Source organism: Lissotriton helveticus, chromosome 9, assembly GCF_964261635.1.
Source record: "Lissotriton helveticus chromosome 9, aLisHel1.1, whole genome shotgun sequence".
NCBI lineage: Eukaryota > Metazoa > Chordata > Amphibia > Caudata > Salamandridae > Lissotriton > Lissotriton helveticus.
Window position 1 is genome coordinate 1,170,630,301 of NC_136070.1, and position 27,253 is coordinate 1,170,657,553.

The 27,253-nt window shown below is 40.8% G+C and overlaps 1 protein-coding gene across 1 annotated transcript in view; it reads left to right on the plus strand.

The window, feature by feature from the left end:
• The window catches only part of SFMBT1 (Scm like with four mbt domains 1), a 478,713-nt gene that overhangs the window by 72,948 nt on the left and 378,512 nt on the right, over window positions 1–27,253 (plus strand). The window contains exon 2 of the mRNA XM_078661640.1: window positions 8,211–8,357. The gene's annotated coding sequence lies outside the window, so the exon portion shown is untranslated. The remainder of the gene's footprint in view (window positions 1–8,210; window positions 8,358–27,253) is intronic.

The window sequence follows — 27,253 nt, forward strand, 5'->3', positions numbered from 1 at the left end:
ACCACATTGTATTTTTCCCAGAAACAAACGGTATCCCTACCCTGCGCCACAGTATTTCTTTTGTGACAGGGGACTTAATCCCAGCATCTTAAAATGGCTGCCAACATCCTTGTCGGCTAATCGGATCTTATCTTGTGATCTGCAGGAGGTGGAACGGCGGTACTACTGCATCTGTATGTATACACATGCATTTTTAAGCTTAATGTCTCAAAGACTACTGAACGGATTTACACCAAAGCACGCTTTCTGGGTAAAGCTCTAGCTTTCTGCAGAATTTGATGTAATTTCTCTCAGTAGTTTTTGCTGTATCACTATTACATTTTCCCATGGAAATTGCACAGGGCAAATGCATTTTGAGACCAAACCCTTTTTCTCATTCCCCACTTGATGGATCATCCCATAATTTTTGCACCTTTTGAATCTTCACAAAACTGTCCCAAAAAAAAGGTCATCAATCTCAGCTCCCTCCTCGAAGGTTTTGGGGTGATCTGTCAAGCAGGGGATGAGAAAAAGTAGGGTCCCAAAACACGTCCCCTCCCGTGCAACTTCAATGGGAATTTCTGAACATCAATCAAGAGAAAAAGGCTGAACAGAATTACACCCCACCCAGTCCTGTGGACCATCCCCTGGGCCCAAAAATAGAAAAGAAAATGTTTGGAGGTTGCTCTGATCCTGCGGAACTCATGAGGGAGCCACGAGGGTCTGGGAAAATGAATTACAAAAAAACATATGGGGTGGGGGTCGGGGAGGGGTGGGGGGCTTGGCCCCCACTTCCACATAGGATTGGGCTCCGGTGCTAACTGAACCCTAAAAATTCATTGAAAAAAACAAAAGTCAAAATGATATCTTAGTGAGGCATTGTAGAAATATCTCACTTTCCATAAAAAAAAAGAAACCTCCGAAGTTTATTGAAATAACCAAATTTTAAAGTGACATTATAGTTAGGTGAAAATGTAAGAACTTGTTCCCCCAAGATACTCTACTTATGACCTCTCAAAGTGCATATTGGTTGTGTAGGGCACGGGGCATGGTAGGGAACAAATTCCAGTTTGCTCATTAAAATATGACGGGGAATTACAGTACCTTTTTGAGTTTAAAATATTACTTTTTTACTGTCATTTTCATCTAACTATAACATCACTTTAAGCTATGTGTTTTTCAGTGAATTTTTGAGGTTATTTTAATGCTGCTCTCACAGCTGGCATTCTTTCAAATAGTCCCTTAGCATTCAGACTTAATAGACTCACGTTGACCAATATAATAATCCTTGAAATAATCAACATTGAAAATAGTGACACTTAAAACTGACTAAATTAAACATACAATTTGTACTACTGACTTACAATTTGCTGAATGATTTGAGAAATAAGTGGGCCCTTATTCCCTTAATGTGTATAGTGTATGCTGATGTAATAAGCCTGGTGCTTTTACTTTTGTGCTAGATTTACTGGTTTCAGCTACTGGACTTGCCTTTTATGAATCAGTTTTATATTAACAAATTGTTTCAGTTATTGCCCGAAGCAATCCCATATCATGAGGCAAGCTGAGAGGGATGGGCATCCCAAGCAAACCCGAAGAAACCAGTATACAAAGAAACTAAAATAGAGAAGTCTCTGTCAGCAGCTAAATATAGTAACAATTTTTGTTTTATATCTTGGTTATAACAGAAGTTACTACTATAGGAATGAGTGTAATTCAACTGTTGTATTTTAACTACAAGACCAGCTTCATCATTTGATATATCCTTCTACCCCCCTTTCTACCTCCTCTCCCCTCTCCGTTTCTTTCTCCTATATGAAATATCTGCACTATATTATATTTATATATTGTATTTTATTGATGTTATGTCTTATACTCATATCCAATAAACTTTCTTTAAAAACATTTTTTTAAATGTTCTTTTTACAACACCCTAAAGTGCTTTCATGAAAATCATACTCCACCCCCTTTAAATATGGTGTGTTACAAGCTGAATTAAAGGCGCCATCAAGAGGCCCTAATGATGGAGGCAATATGTATTGAAGAGGAAAGCCAGGGGTAGCAAGCGCTATATAAATACAAACCTCTTTCCCTTCACTATCCCGCCACCTACCCTTCTCTACATAAATAACTGAATAACATATCCGCTACTCAAATCACTTCATATTTTACTATACTAATTTTCAACACTAATCTTTTATGAGTTCCGGAGTGGTGTGCTACTCGCCAGAAAAGCGCTTCAACATCCATCAGGGGTAACAAGTGCTGTATGAATGCAAACCTTTCTTCCCCTTTTATCCCTCCGCAATCTGATGTCCCCTTTTATCCCTCCGCTATCCTTCTCACTCCAAATAACTGACTAATATCCACCACTGAAATTACTTTCATATTTCACCATATTAATTTCCCCCTAATCCTTTATGGGCTTCCTGAATAGCATGTTTCGACAGACCATCAGGGGTAACAAGCGCTATATAAATACAAACCTTTTTTCCTCCTCTATCCTTCTGCTATCATTCCAAATCCAAATAACTGACTAACCTATCCACGACTTAAAATGTACTTGCATGATTCACTATACTAATTCAACACTAATCCTCTATGGGTCCCGGAGTAGCGTGCTACCTGCCGAAAAAGCGCTTAGATGCCTCGTCAGAGGTAGTAAGCGCTATATAAATGCAATTACAATACAATACAATATTCTTATCTCCTTAAAATCGTACTTTTGCTCTGTTTATACACTGAGTATATAAACAAGTGTCTCCTGTTTAAAACTAGTTTAACCTTATTACGCCCTCCTGCCCTACTCTTCAACAATTGGAGCATACAATCATAGGGCCTTTATACAGAGCAGTAATCAAACATTAGTCCATATCTTGCATCATAGTAACATAGGTCAGTACAGAACAGAGCCTACAGTGTTGCATAGCATTTCTTCCATATCGTCATCTTGTTACACTGTATGTTATGTTCACTTCAATATTGAAGTAGTTTTACAAGTTGGACATAACACAGGGTCAGTGGGACTCAGTTACAAATATCTCAACAGCAAACCGCAGACTGCGTGAAAATTGTGGTAGCCATCATCTAAGGCGAATGAGAGTTTTATCTACAGCTAATAAATTCCAGATACGATATTACCACAATGTGGAGGGATCATTTTTCTTCCAATGGGTTGCCACTGGAATCTGTGCTGCCCTCAGATTGTTCCTGTGTAATATTCTGTTAGGGTTAGTTTAATGCTTAAGCATATTGGAGTAGAAGCCGACCAACATCTCTTTCATGGCAGCGAGGATTGCTGCCCAGAATGGCTTAATTTGTGGAAAACTCCACCAAATATGTCTAAAATCCCTTTCTGCATTACAACCTCTCCAGCATAGAATGCTAGTCTGGGTTAAAATGTATTCAGTTTCACCAGGTGTAGGTGCTCGTCCCATACAAAGTTGTAGTTGACTACCCTCCCAAACATGCTGTCAGTGTTAGGCCCCTTCATTTGATTTCTGTCTCTCCACTAAAGAGTGTGGGCCCGTGGAATCTATATGGCTATATAGTAGGGGTAACTTCATTTAAGGCATTATTGAGAGTGTAAATTTGCCACATTGTTTTTCACAAATTTCTCTAGAGCCGGGGACCTCACAGCCTAAGCAAACAATTCCCCAAATATTGTAATATTGTAATATTCATTTGGTTTAAACCACAATAAAATTTGAAAGTCTTTACATTTTCGGTTTTGCTTATTTATTTGTATATACTTTATTCATTTGTTTTATTAATTTTAATATTATTTAATTTTGTAAAACAGTCGTGGACTCCCTGAAGAGGCATTGCGGACCTTCAGAGGTTACTGGACCACAGGTTATGCACCACTGCTTTGGAGGGGTTAGGGCCTTGCAGCTGCTTTGTTTACTGGGCGCATTAGCTGGTGAATTTCAGTGTTTTTTAGAGTTTAAAATGTTATGTTTCACTTGACATTTTCACCTAAATGAATGTCACTTTAACTGTTGGTTTTTTCCAGTGAAAATATATGTGTCTAAATATATACATTTCTTTTCACTGCAAAAATCCCTACGTTAAAGTAATGTTAAACTTAGTTGTTGAAAGAAGAAAAAAAACTAACATTTATAAAAATCACTCAAATCCGCCAGTTAGTCAGTTCACTGTTAATTGCTACCTCGTCATGTACTGCTTAAGACCCCTCAAGACCTTGGGGACAGGGATGCATGACGCATACTTTTACAACGCATACCTTTACAAGGCATTTTTTACAACGCAACATCCATTACAATGCATTTCATTACAACACATGCCATTACAACACATTTTTAAAAACTACCTTTACAACACATTCCATTACAACGCATACTACCTTTACAACACATACCATTACAACGCATAACATTATATTGCATGTATGGTAAGTATTGGATAGTGTAGGGGTAAAAATTACTATTCTAACTCCAGGGGGGGTGCAACAGTAGGGTAAGTGTTGGATAGTGTAGGGGTAAAAATTACTTTTCTAACTCCAGGGGGGTGCAACAGTAGGGTAAGTGTTGGATAGTGTAGGGGTAAAAATTACTATTCTAACTCCAGGGGGGTGCAACAGTAGGGTAAGTGTTGGATAGTGTAGGGGTCAAAATTACTTTTCTAACTCCAGGGGGGTGCAACAGTAGGGTAAGTGTTGGATAGTGTAGGAGTACAAATTACTATTCTAACTCCAGGGGGGTGCAACAGTAGGGTACGTGTTGGATAGTGTAAGGGTACTATGCGTTGTAATGTTATGCGTTGTAATGACATGCGTTGTAGTGGTATGCGTTGTAGTGTCATGCATTGTAATGGTTGCGTTGTAATGGCATGCGATGTAATGGATGTTGCGTTGTAAAAGTTTAGTTGTAATGGTAGTGGGTTGTAAAAGTTGTGTTGTAAAGGTTGTTTCCTGGGGACAGCGGTACTCATTTGTAATTTGAGAAATATATATTTTTTTAATACCTAATGGGTGATGTGATTTTACATATCATGAGTGATGTAATATGTGAGGTCATAGAGTGTGGGCTCTCTTTGCTGTAGGATATCTGTACAAAGATGTACTTGTCTCAAGAATTTGGTCATATACCAAAGTCCTTTTTCACATTGTTAAAGTTGGATCATTAGTAGTTTGGTGCTTCCGTGTATATTTATTTATTTATGTATAAAGTGTTATATAGCGCGAACATGACTCAAGAGGGTATCAGAGCTCTTTACATTACACAGTTTTGAAACATTAGACGATTGGGGTAATATACATACATTCGTTCAAATTCAATCCCCCATGCTCTGTAGAACTCTATTCCTCACTCCTGCACTTGACTTAGTCTAACCAACCATTCAACAGAGATGATTCTATGAGTGAGTGAACTTTATATAGTCAATTATACGCTGCACAATGTCTAAAGAGAGAGAGGGTATGTACTCAACGAGAAAGATATTATCTAAAAGTATTGGTGTCAGTAAATGATCATTTGCGAAAGGAAAGACAATGGTAAGTAAGTAGTACAAACACTATGTCGAAAGGAGAAATTATGCATTTCACCCCAAAATGGACTGCCTGTCACTGTGGAATTGACAAGTGGCTCACTGATGTCACTTGATAGCCTGGTAGTCCTGCTACTTTACCTTCAGAAAACCATGCAGGTTCATGCTTTTTAAGGACATAAATGGAGCATTGTAGTGTGATCCACATGTAGAGAGGTTGGGTGATGTGTCTGAGGACTAGAAACATGCTCCAATCATGGTGCATCAGGCCAGTGCAGCATGAAGATGCTGAGTCTGACCGGAAAGTAGTGATGCGAGAAGCACTATCAGTATAAGAAAACAACCTGAATGTTGTACAGATGCCAATTACTTTGTCCATCAAATCAAGGCCATCACTGCCTACCAGGAAAAGTTTGTGTGTCATATGCTCACATGTGCGTTGTACTGGTTAATGTAGTTTGGCTGGTCTTGCCGGAGATCTTCATCAGTGCTAAAGCATCATTGCCATTAGTTTGGCTCAGGTAGTGCAGTTACTTTCCATTGAGAAACCACTGTTGAGCATGCATGTGTGGAAGCGAAGAGTGCTGGTTAGTGTGACACATCTGTGGGGATTTGGTTGACGTGCATGGGCTCCAGGGCAGTGTTCCAGTTAGGTTGCAGTGTGAATCACATTAAGGCATGGAGAATGATTAGACAGTAAGAGGTGAGAGAAGCACCAAAGTCACAGACTTTTTCAGTACTAGAAAACTCCCTTTATGTTGTGGGCAGCAATATCCTCAATCTGACCAACAAAATAAGTTGACAATAAAACAGTATTCTGACTCATTTCTGTACCTTTGCTATCATTACCAGTCGAGTTTCTGCCTACAATGTACAGGTCTTTTGCATTGTCGCGGTGAGAAGCAGTGCTCATTGAGAGAAAGAATAATGTATTTCCTCTCTGCTATTCTTTGCAATTAAATGTATTGGTGCCTCCAAAGTGCAAAAAGAAGGGGCAAAGGCAAATTTACAACATATGGTGAGTTCATAGTGATTAGTCCATATGGCAGCATATTAATGAACTAGAAGAAACCCAGTGAGTTTTGTTACTATATACCCTCCCAATTGTTGATCCACCCTGCCCCACCCCCAATCAAGACCCTTCATCAGGTATAGCCACAAATCTATCAAGAAAACTTAAATCAGTAACTGCCGCATTCTGAGTGTTGTGTTAAGTTTGGAATCAGGTGGAAATGATAACTTGTGTGGCCCAAACAATGTGGCATGTGGAATACCATACGGCATCCCAGTTGCACGTTAATCCCGATTACTGATGGATAAAATTACAAGGGAGGTGTAGAAACTGCTCACAAACATACAGTAACCAATTTCCACCAGGTGTGTATTGCACTCAGTTTTCCCTGGCACTAAAAGACAATAAGGTCCTAAAAATTGATGAACACCCAACTATGCAAAAACCTAGCCATGGCACATTTAAACAGGCATCCACAGAACAGAAGGAAGAATTCTTCAATTGGATAAGCGTGTAAAAAAGTTAACTGCTCACTAACCTCGAAAGTGTTTATTTTTCTCACATTCAAACACCATCCTTATTCTTTCGGGATTAAGATATCAAAATAACATCAAATGTAATCAAATCCAAACATTGCTATGCAACACGAAACCCGAGGTTCTCGAAGGAATTTGTTCACCCCAATTACTGAGGGTCTGAAAACAGCTAGTATTACCTGGCGCCATTAGTCACCACGGAAGGCCTTAAGGGACAGTAACGCCCATCTCGTGAGTTATTTCCCGTATGTGCAACAATTTAGGAAAACTGAGGCCCATCGGTGTCTAACCGCTAATTTGTTTTTCTTCTAAATGTGACAATATCACAGAGATTTCGAATAATGGCTTTAGCTGTAACCCTAAGCGCTGGGCAAGGGTCTCAAGGGAATTGTTGAACTAATTAAAGTAATAAGTTATGTCTTGGAGTTGTATCTGGGTGGTAATTGCTGTGAGTTAAAATAATACGCCTGTGAATAGGAACACATTTCACTCCAGTTGAACAGTATTTCTAACCTGTTTATTTCAGAGTATCAAATGCCAGACCCTTGCCCAAACCTGCCACGTGACCACTGCATCCTTACCCCTTACAGGATCAGCTCGGTACTGGCTGACCTAGGGCTCTCGTCCTATTTACCTTGATGCAAAGGTGCAAACAATCTTCATCATTTGAGGTGGTATATGTAGCAAAGCTCTCAGATGTGTCCAGAAGGCAACATGTCAGCACTTTCTAAAACTCTAACAATAGCTTTAGTAATAATAATACCATTCGTAAAGCCAGTCATATGCTACACATTTTGAACACTAGGCAGTTTCCCCTTATGTAACATGTCCAACAAAACATCCCAACAAAAAAATATTTGTACCCAGGCACGACATCAGAACTCACACAATATTATCCTGTCAGGAGACACAACCCTGGTGGATTTTGAATTGACCCCAACATGAGAAAAAAACTTCCTTTCCTTCATTTTTTGTTTGTTTTCTTTTCTTACACTCAAACTTTCCCCTTAGTTACTCATCACTTCTTGTATGTAAATGCACAGCAGGCTTGTCTCCGAGCTACTTAAAGTTACATATGCCACCCCTTAATTTTGTGGGTCATTGTCATTCTTCGTTTTATCATGTTTCTGTTTGTTTGTTTTCTTTACTGGTGTTAATTTCTGTATTTATTGTAGGAGTACCAGGCCGGGTTGCACAGCTCTGTTCAGCAAGTTATATTGGAGAAAACACGAATACAAAGGATAATTGTAGAGTGAGATGCGGTACAAGAAGAAAACAATACCCCAGTGACTGGAGTCACCTTGCACCAGACCCGGCGCTTGGTGAGTAGAACCCGAGGGGCAGCTCTGTGAATCTGTCACTTTACTAGGAGGGGACCATCTGCTCTGAGACCGAGATGATGTGTACTTTATCCAGAAACACTTGAGCTAGAGGGGTCAGGCACTCTCTGGAAATGACTAATTGCAGATTTTGTGTGGTTTTCAGTTTCCTTATAAATAAGATGTCAGCTAGCAGAAACTGTGGGTGGTTTGCTGGATTCTTCATCATTTAATTGTCTTCTGCAGTTATTCGGTGGGATCAGGTGCGTGGCCTTGTGCATGATGCTTTCGAATTTGCAAAGGTATCTGATCTCAAATCCAAGGTGGAGGTGCACTTCTTGCATAGAGGTCATGTGTGTGATGTTCTTTGTTCCTGCACTAGCATTGCTGCACCCCTGTATACTCCTTTTGGCAATGCACATGGACTTACCGAGATTGATACATTTTTTCGGTGTTCTATCGTAGAAAAATGTGGCAATAGTACTACTCCCAGGGAGCATTGATAGTTGCTCATAGGTTCGTAGCCTGCAGTTTTATGTTAAGATGGTTTTCTGTTAAATGTTCTATGGTGTTGGTTTTTAGTGTCATTGTTGATAAAGTGCTGCTTGGTTGGTTCAAGTGCATTGGTCGTGTTGTCTGTTACCAAGGCTCTCTCTCCCTGAGACACGTATACGTTGGTGCCAGCAGCCGAGCTGTCTAAACTTGAGAAACTTGGTGTCAGCTCTAAACTGTGTAATTAGCTGCTTACTGCACCTTCAGGTGAGGGTTAACTCCTTGAGTGCTCATGACGAGGTCAGCTCGTCATGAGCTCCGGTGCTCATGACGAGCTGAGCTCGTCATGACCGCGCCCGTTACATGGAACGCTCGCATGCTGGGCTGATTCCCCTGCTGTGCTGAGCGCTCCATTGGAACGGGCGTGAAGCTCGTCATGAGCGCCGTAGCTCTTGACGTGCTGACCTCGTCATGAGCACGGGGGCCCTGTACCCGCAGACCCAAAGGTCTGACTAGGATTGTGTTCCTTTACGTGGACAGGAAGAGACACTCCACAGGGCGATAAGGACCTCATTTGTAATGAGACGTCGGACCCTTGCATTGGCTTTGGAATTAGAAAGCTGTTTTGTGATTGGGATGGTCTAGTGATGGGTTTAGAGCAGAATTATAGTATCTTTTTTTAAAGACGCTCAGGAAGCCATAAATGGGAAACGCTGACAAAGAAGAGCCAGCTCGCCCTTAAACTGCCCTGTTATGCCATGCTTATGCCCCTTTGGAACAAGCAAAGAAAATACTTTCCTTAAATAGGGGGTACTTACCCCGTTTTGGTTGCTTCTGTTTTCATATGTCTCACGTTGTGATAGCTTTTACCTTCATGGGGGGACTCCTGTGGAACCCATCCCCTTCTTACCTTCCTGCACAACCTCCAGATGGTCAATTTTGCCTCGAGCTCCACTTCCAGTGTGGTTTATTCATAAACCCTTTTCCGCTCTCTCCCTTTTTGATGACTACTCTCCGTTGCCCTTCTCTCACGTCCCTTGTTAGTGTGAGTTTGGTGCATTGGCCAAGCTTGGTCCTCCCTCCATGGTGCCCCCGGGGCACCGGGTGCGCATCCCATAGATGTATCTGCATCATATTGTACCTGACCAGTGAGCAGAGCCCCATCTCCTGGTGGAGTAAAGCTGTAAGCTGCAGCCAGTAAGTTCCATTGGTTCCTATCTGTTTACTTGAGTCAGCAGTCTAATGAAAAGAAACTAAGTCCTTTTTATGCTGTAATGTAGCGAAAAGTATGCAATTCAGGTACATTTGAAATGGCCTAATGTCGTTTTAAAGTATTTTTAGTACAGTTTCGTGCAGTGAAATATACGAGAAGAAAAATGTAATATTCGTAGTCAGTATCACACATTATGTACCTGTAACACAGTGTGTGGTCTGGGGCACTAATAGGCCTTTATTTCCGTAAACCTTAAATCTGATTCCTAGGGTTGTTTGCTCGTGTGAGCCATGATTTGTTAACTCAGCTGTTAATTTTAAATTCATTTATCTTTTAAGTTCATTTATCTTATCAACATTGGCTGAAACAGATAACCCTTAATAATATGTTACATTTATAGCCCTTTAATCCAAAGCTCTTTATGCAGTACACTTTTATTTACAGCTATTATTCCCTAATTGAAATCGGTACTCGTTTACCACATTGGAAGGATGAAAGGCCGAGTCGACTTTGTCAAGGTTCAGTCCTATTGGAATTCAGATCACTCACACAGATCTGCACAGTTAGCACTCCACTTACTCAGGTACTTTGCTGACTTACCATTAGCAAGGGAGTGGAATTCATATAGCCCAATGCTAAGAACATATTGTTTGGGGTCAAGGACCACAAGTTTTCATATTTATTTTGGTTCACAAGAAGGCCAGGCCCATCTTCCTGTGGCACAAACTATGTGGTTGTCACATTACAGTACTGCTGTATGGTTGTGGGATAGAGGTTCGTGTACCGCTAAGGCAATATCACTCTTCATGTGTATAAAGTGTTGAAAGTTTTAAAAATGATTCTTTAATGTAAATTACTATTGTGGTGAGCATTCCGGAAATGCAGGGGCCTGTAAGCTACGCTTGCATTAATGACCGCGGTTCCAGTATAAAAACCCACACATGCTTGCAAAGTTTAACAATTTGTGCTGTTTATAGAATACTAAATGATGATGTGCAAAAATACACGCAGAAGCATAAAGACAAGTTTGTGAATAGTTTCTTTCAGAAGAAAATTTAAACAAAAATGTACAACATTAATGAAATGTTTTAGTAATCTATTGTGCAGTTATAAAAAGTAACATAATTTCAGAAAACATGGCTGATGTACATCAATATTTTACCAAAAGTAGTAGCAGCATTTGATAATCCTTGTTAAACTGTTAGGTGCGACACGAAAATGAATTAGGGCCCCCATCCTTAACCCTTTTGTTTACTGAGGCTTTTCCCACTGCAATGCTGAGCCATTTTTTTGTGATCTGGGGCACTTTGCACAGAAATTTCATAACTTCGTTTCCTCAAAACATATCCAGGCCAGGTTTGTGTCCTTTCCCCCCATATGTTGGGGATTCAAAGGTACCCAGGGTTTGTGGATTTCTTTGGATGGAACTGGGTGAATGAAGAAACAGATCTGTGCAAGAAATCACATTTTCTTTTATTTTAAATGGCATCAACAGAAGGTTTGAAATGAAATGCCCCAGTACACAATGTGGAGGCATCAATCTTTTTGGCTCAAAAATGCCCATATTGGTGGTGTGGATAGCTGCAGAATTTGGGCCTGGGCTAAGCTGCTCTCAGGAAAACCTACTAAACCCAGACATTTTTGAAAACTAAACACCTAGAAGAATCCAGGAAGGTGTGACTTGCATGGATCCCACAAACTTTTCTTACCCGTAATACCCTGCAAAACTCAACTTTTTAGTAAAATTACAGATTCTACTCACATTCCTCAGCATCTGCGTGATCCACCAAATTCCTACCACCCAGCGTTCTTGCACTTTTTCCTAATAAAAACAGTACCCCACTTGTATAGGTGGGCCTGTGAGAGCAACAGATGAAAGCTGACCATCTGAAGTCAGTGTGGTCTTCGATGGCCCCTGGTTTAGTACATTTCTGTCGCAGGCAGTAGGCCTAGCCACACGTGGTGTAGCATCTATACCTGTAGAAGTATTCAAATGTTTGATGGTAGGAATTTCATGGACCGCATCAAATTCCAGAATTTTCCCTCGCAGATATCAATGCATGGTTTTAGCCAAACGTTGACATTTGCAGGGCATCCTGAGTAAGAATATTTTGCAGGATCTGTGCAACCCCCACCAAACTGGATTTGTCTGGGTTTGTAGGTTTCAGAACTGCCCAGGGTTTGGAAGATTCCTGGTCGTTGGCTGACCCAGAACCTAAGTAATGCGCCCATTCATCATGACAAGTGGGAGGAAATTGGTATATGCCCCCTCTCCGCCAGCCCATATGTAAAAACTACACCCAAATACATCGACATTTCCTCTGCTGGTCATGCTGACGAGGACGCCCTAGGCTCCAGTGGGCAGAAATACTGTTTGGTCACTTAGGGGTGGGGCATAGGCCTAATGTCTGCTTTGCTTGCCCGTCCCCATAATTTTATTCTAATAAACCTATTCCTGATGTGAAGTCAGCTGTATGCCTTACCGTGGGGCAGATTCAAGTCCTCCAGTGGGCCTCCAGTACAGAAAGAATGTGATGCCATTTAAGGGGTTAGTATCAGGCCTTTTGCCTGCCCTCCCCAAACATTTAAAATTAAAATAAAGTAATATCCCCGTGTGTGGGGGTTGTCTATCCAATCGACCTCAAGCAGATGCTTGTGAATTTAATTTTTGCATGAGCAAATACACAAGGCACATACAAAAATCTGCTGAGTAATTGCCAATTCACTTTTTGCCAGTGCTGACCTATACAACAAGCATTTACAATGCAACGGTCTCGCCTTTGCCAAAGTTAGAGCTATTGGCATTGTAAATGACACCATTTTTATATATGGGTTGGTTTTGAAAACCGATAAATAAATGGCATTGTCATTTACAATGTCAATAGCTTAATCTCTTGCAAATGCGAGACCTATTGCATATGCACCCACACACACACAGAGAGCCACACACACACACAAACACACAGAGCCACACACACAGAGCCACACACACAGAGCCACACACACAGAGCCACCACACACACAGAGCCACCACACACACAGAGCCACCACACACACAGAGCCACACACACACAGAGCCACACACACACACAGAGCCACACACACAGAGCCACACACACACACACTCACACACACAGAGCCCCCCCCCACACACACACAGAGCCACACACAGGGAACAGAGGCCAGAAAAAACGATCACAATCAGGGAACAGGGGGCGGGGCAGAAAAGCAAGCACAACGAGGGAACGGGGGGCAGAAAAGAAAGGACAACAAGGGAACGGGGGGCTGAAAAGCAAGCACAACGAGGGAACAGGTGGGGGGCAGAAAAGCAAGCACAACGAAGGAACAGGGGGGACAGAAAAGCAAGCACAACGAGGGAACAGGGGGGCAGAAAAGCAAGCACAACGAGGGAACAGGTGGGGGCAGAAAAGCAAGCACAACGAGGGAACGGGGGGCAGAAAAGCAAGCACAACGAGGGAATGGGGGGCAGAAAAGCAAGCACAACGAGGGAACGGGGGCAGAAAAGCAAGCACAATGGGGGAACGGGGCAAAAAAGCAAGCACAACAAAGGAACAGGGGGGCAGAAAAGCAAGCACAACGAGGGAACAGGGGGCAGAAAAGCAAGCACAACGAGGGAACGGGGGCAGAAAAGCAAGCACAACGAGGGAACGGGTGGGGCAGAAAAGCAAGCACAACGAGGAAACGGGGGGCAGAAAAGCAAGCACAACCAGGGAACGGGGGGGCAGAAAAGCAAGCGCAACGAGGGAACGGGGGGCAGAAAAGCAAGCACAACCGGGTAAAAGGAGGGGGGGGGGCAGAAAAGTAAGCACAACGAGGGAACAGAGGCAAGAAGAGGCAAGAAAACGGGCACAACGAGGGAACGGGGGGGCAGAAAAGCAAGCACAACGAGGGAACGGGGGCAGAAAAGCAAGCACAAAGAGGGAACACGGGGGCAGAAAAGCAAGCACAACGAGGGAACAGAGGCAAGAAGAGCCAAGAAAGTGGGCACGAGGGAACAGGGGGGCAGGAAAGCAAGCACAACGAGGGAACAGGGGGGGGCAGAAAAGCAAGCACAACAAGGGAACAGGGGGGCAGAAAAACAAGCACAACGAGGGAACAGAGGCAAGAAGATGCAAGAAAACGGGCACAATCAGGGAACAGAGGAAGCACAACGAGGGAACGGGGGAGCAGAAAAGCAAGCACAACGAGGGAACAGGGGGGGCAGAAAAGCAAGCACAACAAGGGAATGGGGGGGCAGAAAAGCAAGCACAACGAGGGAACAGAGGCAAGAAGAGGCAAGAAAACGGGCACAATCAGGGAACAGAGGCCAGAAAAGCAAGCACTCACCGGCTGGGGCGGAGAACTTGGCAGCTTCTCTTCTTATTCCGGTGGCGGTCCAGCAGAAATGGCTCTCCGAAAAGCCCCGACATTTTCGGACTGGGGGGCGTGTTTTTCATTCACTCCTATTCCCATTGGCTGGAATGTAAAATTCCAGCCAATGGGAAGAGGAGAGAAAGAACCTAAAAAAACACGCCCCTCAATCCCAAAAACACGGGGCTTAAATGGACAGACGCCCCTCTCCTCCAATGGCTGACCTCCGTTTAGGAAGCCAGCCAATGGAGAAGAGAGTGGGTTCAATCCCCCACTGAAAAACATAAGATCTCGCCGGCGACACTGCGCAAGCGCACCCTACGCAGGCCGAGACCTAACAATTGGTCAAACAGTGCAATTGGCAGTGATAATTGCATATGCAAACTTGGCAGCCAAGAATCTGTTGCACTTTTTATTCTTTATGTACACATACTCTGGGGCTCTGAAGGCAGATCCTTTGTCAGTTGTTTTTAAATCAGTATAAGGAAGTGCAGCGATGCATTGTCAGTATGCCTTAGGTCTGACTCCGAACCCTTGTTTAAGAAGTTGACAATTTTATCTTCTGAGCATGGAGATTGACCAGAAGAAACGATCACCCCTAGAATGGGGTAGCAGTCAGATGACTCGGCTTATTTTAATGTCTTGCTGGAATCAGTTACCAAACGTTTCTTCACATTTTAATATTTGCACACTATATATGTTGTGTTTTTATACCTTTCTTGGTTTGGTACATTTGTATGGCCTTTGGGCTAGGACAAATAAATAAATTACTTTTTTATTATTGTTTTATTTTTTTATCAATGTAGAAAATATTTTTTTCTCATGAACACCCTCCTTTGCCTACACTTCCATGTTTTTTGCCCATCCTGGAAAAAACTTCACTTCTGCCTTGCCAGGGGTAGATTTGAACGTTTTGAGGCATTGGAAGTGATTGGAGTGACTGGAGAGTAGTTGGTGAATACCCATAAACAAATCGTAGGCTTTCTGCCGAGTCTGGGTTTAAGTATGCAAAATGTATATATATTCAGAAGGGAAAATTTTTTGATCTACCCGGGACATTGATCTTTCTTTCCTTTTCTGTCCCAATAACCTATAGTTATTCAGTCAAATATAAATACTGTTGTTGTCTCTTTGCAGATGAGTAAAACGTCAGCTAGGAGTTTTCAATTCTTGATCATATGTTGAAGGCCACATCATTGAATTTCCCTGATATTGTTTTCAGATGTGATCATGTGTGTGGCCTTGTTCATGATGCATACCAGTTTGCTCATCCATTTACACAATGCCATTCAGATGGTGCATTTCTAAGTGTGATTTGGAACTTCCCTATCAGATGACCCCATCCCTTTCCTTTCTATATCTGTCCTGGAGTAAAGGAAATTGTGATCTGACACACCACTTGTGAAAGAAAAAGTCGTTGTTCCAGTTTAGCAATTGGCAACCTATCAAACTCCTCTTCTTTTTGGGAAAGGCACAGAAAATATAATGGGAATCCAGCTCGTTTTGGAGCGCTGCACAAAGTGAGCTTTCTGCCACACTGAACGTGCCCTGACCAGGTGCTCGATGGGTCCCATGGCATACTAGCCAGGGGAATATTTCTGTTGGTAATGCTTGGTAAATGTATTGTAGAATCCATGTATGGAGATGAAATTTGCAAGTATTGCTTGTCTAGGCTAACATGAGTTCTTTAACGTCACACCCGCAGTGGTCTATAAAGCAGAAATATGGAACATAATGCTGCCTAACAACCACTGACCAATTGGGTGCCTCATGTCATGGCAGTTTTAGTCTGGTGGTAGTAGTGGATTTGCTGTCTATTCGGGGTGCCAGCTCACTTGTTTCTCTGCTCCGAGTTAAAAGAAGACTTTGTACCATGGGTTTGCAGGAACAATTTGCGACTTCTAAGTGACTTTCAAAGACCTATCAGTCAGTTCCTCTGGAGAAATACTGGCATCTGGTTTGCATGATTGAACTTAAAGGTGTGCAGACTGACTTTGCATTACTTGGTCCACAAGGAAGTGTTTGGCAGAGAATTGCATCTAGCCAGGAGTGTCGTTCAAAAGTTAAGATCTGATCATGTGAATTTGAAAATGTGTCCTATCTCAAGCGAGCCTAATGATGACTTGGACACCACAACAACGCTTTTAAGGTCTTAGCATGTGAGTAGAGACAATTGGAAGCACAAAGCCCTTTTTCCAGCCGTGGTAATTGACACAGTGGGAAGAAATGCCTTATTCCAATTTTGAAAAATCACAAATTTTGTTTAAGAGAAAGATCACAGTTCTCATTTTGAACCACTAGATCACTGATTTAATATACACTGCTTCGATTCATCTAGCTTGCATGCAAATTAACCATAGTGAAACGGAGTTCATAGTTTAAATTTCCAACTATTCTACTTTCATTGCAGAGCCTTTCAGGTTGTGATTTATTTTTCACTGCAATACTGTATTAATTGTGTATAGTCTGGACGACATGTTTTCAGTAATGCAAAATCTTGAGTGTATTAAACAGTTTTTTAAAGATCCAGAACACTTGATGAGATTGTTCCATTTATGGCATTTCTGTGTATAGCTCACTTGTAGTTATAAGGAGACACTTAAAATGTAAAGTTCAATTAATGTTTCTAACTGTTTAAAATGTGTTCCATTATTATTAACTCTGTTCTACATTTGGGGAACCATTTTTTAACACCTCCCAATTCTGATCCCATATTGAAGTCCACTGAAACCCAAACAATTTGGTTTCTGGTTATAATATGTCCCAGGGATTGCTATGGTCATCATTTGGAATGGAATATGTGTATAATCAGACTAGGGATCTCTCTACATGCTTATGTTGTCTTGTGACGAAAGTGCATTGGTGGTGAATGCCAAGTAGGGCACCCTGATTATTTCGGCCCTCCATGTTCTCTTGCTCCAGATTATGTTTTCTTTCTTAGACAGGAAGACGAAAATGTCTCTTTGGGGCCCACCAGGGGAGGGGGGGGGAACAGCACCGACACGGACTCCAATTAGGTGTGACAAAGGCCGCTTTATTGGAAGCAGGTGCACCTCACAAAATTATCCCTTGGCCAGTGCCGTACAAAACTACGCCTCGCTAAATAACAAATTCCTAACAGAACCCCCTACCTCATCCCCTTAACATGGTTCCCCCAAAACACCAAAACATGAACAATTTGCCAAAGTAAACTTGCCTCCCTACCTAACTACATGACCTGTTGCACTTAACCCCCCTTCCTGCAGAAAGACAGACCTCCTAACTTCTCCCAGCCCTTAGGAAAACCGCCCCTTTGGCGACCGAACAACACACCAGCACCTGCTCCAGCAACAAACCCCGTAGAGAATCCCCCCCTGATGCACCCGCTCCCAAGAAACCGTCCACTTGTTCTCACAAAAAAAACAACTTTATATTATAACCTCAAGAAACCCCCTGCTTGCCACTCATCAAGGGTGGGCGGGTGGGAAAAACGTTTAAACGCCCCCACAGTCCCCAAGCCGGCTGCTGTGTCACTGCCACCGAAATGATGGACAGTGACCTAAGATGGCTGGTTTTCTCCCCCTCAGCCCAAATCCAGCCAACTCCCAGCCCAAACAGCCCAAGGAAAAACTACCCAGCCCAAAACCAGCCCACTTACGGTGCTGGCTACTTCCCCTCGGGCCCCAAAACCCCTCGGGAGGAACAGGCCTCCCTCCAGTTGGCCGCCCCTCCCAATGCCCTCATTGCACCAGGAGTTCTCTCACTGCATATTGGATATTTTTGCATTTTTCTTCCCAGCACCCCCACGCCTGTCATAGCTTTTCCACGAAGGAAACATGTGTGGCACTGTGCCCGCATTGTTACCTGGCAGGTCATTGGTAGATGATCTACCAGCTAGGCATTTCTGATGGCAGAGCCAGCTGATGCTCTGCTGTTGGAAGCACCGCGGATTCCCCTCATAGGTACTACACGTTGGAAGGGTGGTAGCACTTCCAACTTATAGACGTTCTGCCAAAACCTCAAACTTTAAAAGAGTCCCTGTAGTGGGAGCATGCAGCAACTGTGACAGCTGGAGTGCCCAAAAAGGTTCCTCACTACCAGTGAAATGGATGGCACATTTATCCGATTATCTCCTTATTGTCTGTAGGGGGAAAACATGTCCATTCACATTTCTATAAAAATATATTTAGCTGTCCTGATGAATGTATGCGGCAAAGAGTACTACATTTCATCCTTGTAAAATCAAAGAAACGGAATAGCTTCAGGTTCATAAAAATGCAAATGCTTACAAAGCACATAAAAACAATTGTAAATAGGGCCGGTGGACATAACAAACATGGTGTATTTTTATGGACTAATAGCCAGTCAATATCTACCCAGGAATTTCATAGCTAATACCTTTGACAAGCTTCATTACAGTATCACCCCGCCGGTGAAGATCACAGAGCTGTATTATGGAACTAGTGTGTTTCCTTAACTCGCACAATGTGTTTGCACTGGGAGAATGCTGATGGAGAAGAATCATTCACTTTCCTATGCCGAAGGCTGAATGTGTACATAAAAGTGTTTCCCTTTGCTGCTACAATTCCCTGAAATAAATGAGTATGTGCAAACATTCCTTTTCCAATTGTTTGTATTATAAATTTACATTGTTCAGGGTCTGAGAAAATATTGTACTTCATGACGTTTGCCTCTATTTCTAAATAGTAGCCTCATTGTTCTATCTGACTTGCAAGGCTAAGTATTTTAAAATATAGTTTAATTAATTTACCTTAAATGTAAAAAGCGGCGGGAAAGGGCTTTTGCAAGATTTAATAGACCTCAAGTTTTGTCATGCACCTAGCCCCCTGGCAATAACAAGAGTATATAACAACCATTTGCAATGCAATAGGTCTCACTTTTACGAAACTATTAAATGCAAGAACTATTGTATTGTAAATGCTTGTTTGTCAAAGCGCCCATGCAGCGCTTTCATGTTAATATTGGCCGCACTCCTTTCCTTAGACAAGCGGCGTCTAAAGTAATTGGTGTGGCCGACATTAAAGTGAAAGCGCGGCATGGATCGCTTTGACAAAACAAAAAGCATTTGGTGTCAAGTTGACAAATATTTTTTGGGTCACATTGAAAAACAAAACTTTTTTTTGTAAATGCGCCTCATGCCGCACTTTCACTGTAATGTCGGCCACGGGCATTTCTTTAGACATGGCTCATGTAAAGTAAGGTGCCTTGCTTATATTAAAATGAAAGCACTGATTGGGGCGCTATAAAAAAGAAGAAAATACATTTCAAAGAAAAGGAGCGTGGGCACTCTATTCAAAGCGGACCACGCAGGAAGATTAAAAAAAGAAAGGTGCGCTGCCCCTCTATTGAAAGCGGACCGCGCCGGAAAAAGAAAGAAAGAAAGGCACGTGGCCCTTGCAAGAAAGCACTTTGTGTATGGAGTCGGACAAAATAATTAGAGAAAATAGTTCTCAAAGACTAAATACACACAGAAAATAGTTCTCACAGACTAAATAAACATACCGTGTAACCACACAAGTATACGGTCCAGTCCTTATGCGAGGTTATAAATGCAGAAAAGGAGTTATTAAGGAAGGACTAACAAGCCTATTAATGAATCGGAAACAACCATTTAGAAAGGGCAGTAACAGGAGCCAATTGAAAAGATGGGCAGAGCTTCAAGTTCATACCCGATTACAGCATGCGCTGCCCAGGCTCGACTTAAAATGAACAATGTTCGAGGCGTATATCCCATTGACAGTAATTCATAAAGTTAGTAGCGTAGAAATTTTCTTCATAGAGGTCGTCTCTTCAGCAGGATTGTTTTATTAAGTAAACAAAGAACAATAGTTTTAGAAGGGTTAACAACCTGGTTATATTTTTAATTGAAAGACAATTTTCAATTAAAATAGACATACACGTGCTTCGCAAATTTTACAAATTCTAATGTCACTTCATCAGGGCCAAAACTACATAATTGAAAGTATGTTGCAGTGTTTCTCAAAATCAAACCAGCTAAAACAAATACATCCTTAATGGTCTCCTGTCCTGTGACGTTTGACAGATGATCGTCCATTACTAAGAAGAATTGACAGGTCCAAAAATCATAGCAGCCGTCTACTTTTCCGTAATTGTGTATAGAGTATATATAGTAACTTGTTTTTATATAGAAAATAAATATGTATTTTTTAAATGTGATGTGTATCCTTAACTTATGTGCAAATCACAATAAACATGATTTCAAGCCAGTGGAGATTTATGCATGGAGAGGAGACTATTTTTAAGAGAAAGTGGGAAAACATAAGAAGAAAATTGTAATAACCAAACAACAAACCATTCGGAGAGTCTCGGGGCACATTGCTGCATGGATCTATTCATTTCAAAACAGTTATCTCTGAAAATAGCTTTCTATACTGCTAAAAAAACAGTACTCATACGTGTTTTTTAAATCATTCTATGTTTACCAAAATGTTAATATTTTAAAATTAAGAAGATATTAAGTGACAAAGAAGATGAGTAACCAAAGTAAACAGATGTGCAGTACAGATGTGCAATGCACATGCTAGACGTGCAGCTTTCTCTCGCAGCTATTTTTAGCCTCTTTAGAAAGCTATTATGCCATAAATGGCTGAACCACATATTTCCCCTTACATTTGTAACTGGTTTTTGTTGCATTAACACCTCAATGCTTATTAAAGGAAAGGCTGCATATTCAATAGCTCCTATTCTAGCAAAAAAAAAGTGTTCAGGAGTGCCTCTCTTTTGTCTTGAAAATACGTTAGCACTCTAGTAGTTCTTTGGAATTCTGTGGTGAAACTACTGTGGAACATTGATAAATCAGCTAAAAGACTGCTGCTGCTGTTTGAAGTGTATGATTCACTCAGCATGCAGGACTTTTTCCGACATTGATGAGAAAGATATTTGAGAATTTATAGAAAATGTGTCCTTGTTTGAGGCCTCTAGACCACAATTCAACATTCTATGACAAAAGGAAGTCCCTTATTGTGTTCATTTACTGCAGTTACTTCCATAGGGATTTATTTCAGTTCCACAGCTCCTATTTCTCCAACATGGCATTCAGGCGTACTTAACCTTGTCGTGAATGTAGCGTTAACATTCTATGTTTATCAGAACTCAGACGTGAATCTGCCGTAGAACATTGGGGAATCGGCTAACTGACTGGTGCTGCTGTTAGAAGTACATGTTTTACTCAACATCCCAAACTTTTATATTTTTCACATGTGCAAGGAAAATATTAGTGAACTTATAGAAAATGAGTCCTCATTTTAGCTTTTGAAGCATTTAAAATAATTTCCATGAGAAAGTTGTGAAAGAATATGTTTCTGACACGGACACTAAATCCCAGCAGAAGAACAGCATTTTTCAAAAGGTAAAAACATATTAGAATTCACCGCAATTTCTAGAAATAATATAATAGCCGAGCCAAGAACTCCAAAATCTTAGACACTCCAAAATATTATTTTCAGAAATTCTGCTCCAGCACCATGGATCTTGCAACAAAGAACATCCTCCTCAACTTCAAACCCAACATTAGTATAGCAGAGTAATGAATAAGTAAATGAGACAACTGACTAATTGAATTCTAGGTCAGGGAACAAGTTAAAAGGTGTAAGTACAAAAACTTAATTAAGTGGGTTAGAGGCCTATCTATATGATATATGCTGTTAAGGCTCAAGAAACCAGAATTATTCCAAGTACCAATGAGTGGCAAAATCATAAAAGAAAGCATCCCCAGTTATTAAAAAAGTAATCAAAATAATCAATAAATTGGACAGTCGCAGGAGGAAAATATAATTTTTTGGATTACCACAAAAACCGGGCACTTTTTATTCTCATTGTATGAATAGGTGATAAGCAAAGAGTGCAAATTCAGCATGGCTTGACTAGTAATAACTCTTATTGGACAAATCAGAAGTAGAAGTGTCACAATAACGCACAAAGTACAATCACACTTTTTAGAAACGCTCCAGCAGATTCTGTGCTGTTGCTGTCCCGAGGTACGCAACACAATACGAAAATAATTTCAAACAGTGACCCACACACTAGTTAGTGTATTCTACCAGGCTCAGATTGGAACTGCTGCAAAATCTCCATGGGGTTGCAACATTTAATACACAAAGAAAGTTTCATTCACGATACATGCACTCTAAGGAAAATAACTATATACAGTATCTTGTGCTCTGAGAAGACTGTGGGGAGAGAAATCACAAAGGGGAAAATTGTGGGGGGGAATGAGCAGGAGAAAGGTGAACAGAACACTTGAACAGAGTAAAAATGTCGTCTGCGTAAAAACGTACACAACTAAATCATATTAGCAAACACACTTCTGAATGACATATCACATCGTTTTTAGTGCAAAGTTAATAATTTATTGGTTATATCTAAAATTCATCAAAAAAATTACTAACATTGCTAGTTGATTCTCATTCAAAATTGTGCATTAAAAAAACGTTGTCAATACCACCAACAAATGATATATACTGTGACTAAAGTCTGTCCCCTTTCTGTGCACTCCTTTTTGTGACCATCAGAATCTGGAATTCAGTATACAGCCTTTACAACGAAACTTTTACAACGAACTACCATTACAACGCAACTTTTACAACGCAAAATATTACAACGAATAGCGCTGGGGGGCGCTCTAGGATAGGGAATAGTTTTAATGTACTATCCAACACCTTCACTACTATCCATGGGGACTGGAGTTGGAATAGTAAATTAAACTATTCACTAACCAGCGCCCAAAAGCATTATGCGTTGTAATGGTATGCGTTGTAAAACTTGCGATGTAAAGGTAGGCGTTGTAAAAGTATGCGTTGTAACGTCATACATCCCTGGAATTCACTACACTGTATTTCACCTGGACAAAATGGTGGAGCTTTATTACAAAAAAAAATTCTTGTAAACTTTTACCTAAATAGTCTGATGAAGAACACACCATCTAACAAACACTTTTTTTTAGTTCCATCCCAAATTAAGTGTCTGCTTTACAATAGCAATATTTTTCTAAGTATGAGGCACTCTCGGGTAGTTATTGACCAATGTGGAGTAGGGTCCTCAGCTTCACTGTGGATTCCCTGACTCATCCCATGTCAACAACCTGGTAGTGCCTTTTGCTTGGATAGCATTGTTGAATTCAATGTGGCTTGTATTGTGTAAATGACAAATGTTATAATATTCCTTAACTCTTCTTGTGTTAGAGGTTGTCCTAGTTATTGAGATTGCATTCAATTTTTTTCATTCTACACAGGAACACATCATATCTACTTTCACTTACTGTATTTAGTTATATTTACAAGTGTTGCATGTGCTCCTTATCTCTGTGAAGCAGGCCTAGAATGGGAACTCTAGTTCTAATCAAGTGTGGTGTTTCTGTCATGGAATAGGAGCTCTTGCGAAACACACTGCAGGTTGTCCGTAAATGCCCAATGCTTGTAGCATCCGCTTAAATGTAATGTAAGTAATTAAATTAAACGCTAATTTTATTAAGGATGTAGTACAATAAAATGCAGCATTAATTTAATGTTAATGTATTTGCTGAGAACCCTATTTTACGCTGCAACTAACCTGGATACTCGTGTAGTCTTTAGAAGTAAGCAGTGATATAGAGTAAGTTCAGGTAAGCGTTTAGTACCCAATTCATAGAAAATGAATACATCTATAGATCACAGACTTTCACATTTCTATAGATTTACAGATTTTCGGGGATTCGGAGAATTGTAATGAGTATACCATGCAACTATAAAAATAATAGAGCTTAAGGCATATTTGTGCTGAGAATGTACAAGAACATTTTTCTTCTGGAGGAAAAAGTTGTTTCTTTCACCCGCCACCTATAGGGTGTACCCATTCCTTTCCTTCCCTAGAAAACTTGAAAAAAAATCCCAAAATGTTTAAGACTATCCACATTCCTATGAGATTGTGGATGTTACCATTTTGTTGCTCACAAAGGACCCGGGAATGCTCCTTTTACCACACTAGATCTGAGATTTACTTAACAGGTAATCTGCAAAACTGGGTGACTCGCCACTGGAGTAGATCCAGTTGGTGGAAAGAAATACAATATGTAGAGATCAGCATCATAGCATTCCATCCACAAACCATATTTTGGCATAGGTTTCACTCAGAGTCATGTAATTCTTTGTGAATCGGCTATTCATTGAGAATGAATGGACCTTTTTGCATGTGTTCAAGTCTTCACACCTTCTCCAAAAAAAGTCTAACCAGAGATGTGCTAGTTGTGTGTAAGAATCCTGAGCCTTGTAGTCCTCATTTACATGGAGTAATACAGTCAATTCTGGGTTGGTATACTTTTTGTGGTTACTGTCTGTAATACAATTTCCAGCCTCCAATGCAGAAATATTTTTCTGCCCTATTAGAATATTTTGGCTCTTGCTCTACCCTGCACATAGGCGGCTGGGACTTTAGAACTTCAGGTTCAGAAATGCCTTTCTCACTAAACCATTGCATAATGCTCAAGTTAATGAGTGCATGCAGTAACAATTAATGAAGCGAAGCTTTACAATAATATAATACCTCTTAAGTTTTGCACTTTATTCTTCACGCTGTGTTTCGAGATAATTTCTAAATTACACAGGTGGATAGTCGACTTTGAAATATTCAGTGTAAGCTAAACAGAAACTATACGTTTCCCGATGAAGCCAAACACACACCGAAGAGAAGCAATGCAGAAAGCAGCCAAGACAACGTGTGCTGAAAAAGATATTTGGATCCTCGGGAATGATGCATTTGCAAAGAAACATGCTGTTATCATGCAGCTAAAATCATTCCTTTCCTGGTTCTCCTGCTGGCAGTCATTACAAATCAGTGGTGTTTGCGTATATTTGCTTGTCAGTAATAGCAAACATACCAGCTTAAAATCATCTAAAAACCGAGAGTGTTATGATAATTCTCTTATGGTCTGTCAGAAGGAACATTGTCAGTGCTCGAGTCTCCTGAGATGGAGAGGATCTTGCTGTTCCCCGCGTAATTTAAAAAAATAAAATCCCCTGATCATGAGATCACAGATACGTTCAGTGACCGTAATAGGGGTGCCATGTAGAGAAGATTATGAACTGGTCGACGGAAAAACAACTTCAAGGTCAGGAGAATCCTTCTAGTAGACACATACACCATCCTGTGTTAATATATAGAATACAAGATAGCAAGAAGTGAGGGACAAAAAGTATATAGGGCATTGTATTATATTGTGAAAATAATATTGTGCTTCATATAATGAACCCAGGAACTTTTCCAATTTGCAGTTGGGTCCCTGTTCGCCCTTTTAGAGTGTGTGGGTGAAAGGATGTTGCATGTAGTTTGCAGAAATGCATAAGAAATTTGAGGTGAGTTGAGGGGTTCATGTATGGGATGGGTGAAGCCCTTCAGGTGGTTTTCCCAGTGGAGTCACAGAAAATTTGAAATGGCCTCTTGTACCAAAATATATTAAATGCCAATCATCATTTCCCCTTTTATTTACCTTAATTAAAGACTATGATTTCGGTCCCTCTTCTAATGCAGAAGCCGGATGCCTGGCATCCCTTCTGTGGCTTGCTGCACACTTCATTCTAAATACTTTGATTGAGGAGTTTGTTGGGATATTCACCTTTTCATATGTCCTTCCCAAATTTCACTTTAGGACACTGGATTTTCAGACACTAGGAAACTGATAACCAGTATCCAGTACATCTGCAATGTGCATCCCTCCCCAACCATGCCAAAAGTTTGATTAATCCTAAGTGGCATATTTAGTCTTTAGGTAAAGCTAGGGTGGCATAGAAGTTAAATGTCACCTGTGGGTTGTAGTGTAAATTTACATTAAGTACATGAGTGACTAGATTCAGGTCTTAAAGAATGCAAGTGCAGACCTGGACTGCCGTGAGCAGCTGCAGTAAGTATATGTCAAAAGAAACATTTTTTAAACCTACATTTGACATTAGCTGATTTACCTTTAAGTAGTACCTTGAATCTACAAGGCCTGGATGCATGATGTTCAACAGTGGGACACGTTTAATACATTGTTATGTCCGACAATAACATGCAAGAAAAGCTCTCATTCACAGCATTAGTCTGTGGAGCCTTTTCCTGTTGTAAATGTCTACATGAAACTTATAATATCCACAAGTCTGGTTAGGAAAGAGCTGTTGCAATATTTATCCAAAACCTAGTTCAGAGGTTAAAATAGTGTGTATGTATATATCTATATATATATATATATATATATATATATATGCGCAACTTTGATTTATTGCACATTTTCACAATTGACAAACACATTTGACGTAAATATAAAAAACGTCTAACTTTGCAGTTTTATTCACAAGTGAAACAGGTCATATCCCAGGAGCCCACAAACCTACATTCCAATCACGCTTCAAAAATTATTTTATTAAAACTAGCTTTTACCGTCCGTGAAAGACTGGATAGTAATAACGTCATTTCTGACAGTCCAGCTCTTCTTCCTAAAATCATTTACTCTTTAGTGAGGTATGGAATGTCTTTCCTGGGAGAGAATAGGCTTGGTCTGGTGGCATCATTAAATTGCAGGCCATCTACTGCTAGTAATCTTAGAATGTGGGTGAGAGGAGTGGGCAGGATGGCTGTACACAGACCAGAAAGGGGACTTTGCATTTGGCATGTTGATGGTAAAAGAAAGTCCTAGTGTTAAGAAGGCCTGTGATGTGGTCTGTTCCCTCCAGACCTGTCTTAATTCACAACTGGAGGGAACCTGACCTCAAATCCATCCAGGGTTGGATTTTAAAGGGAATTACCACATAACACTAGGACAGCCCTTGGTGGGATGTTGAGTGCTACACACTGACAC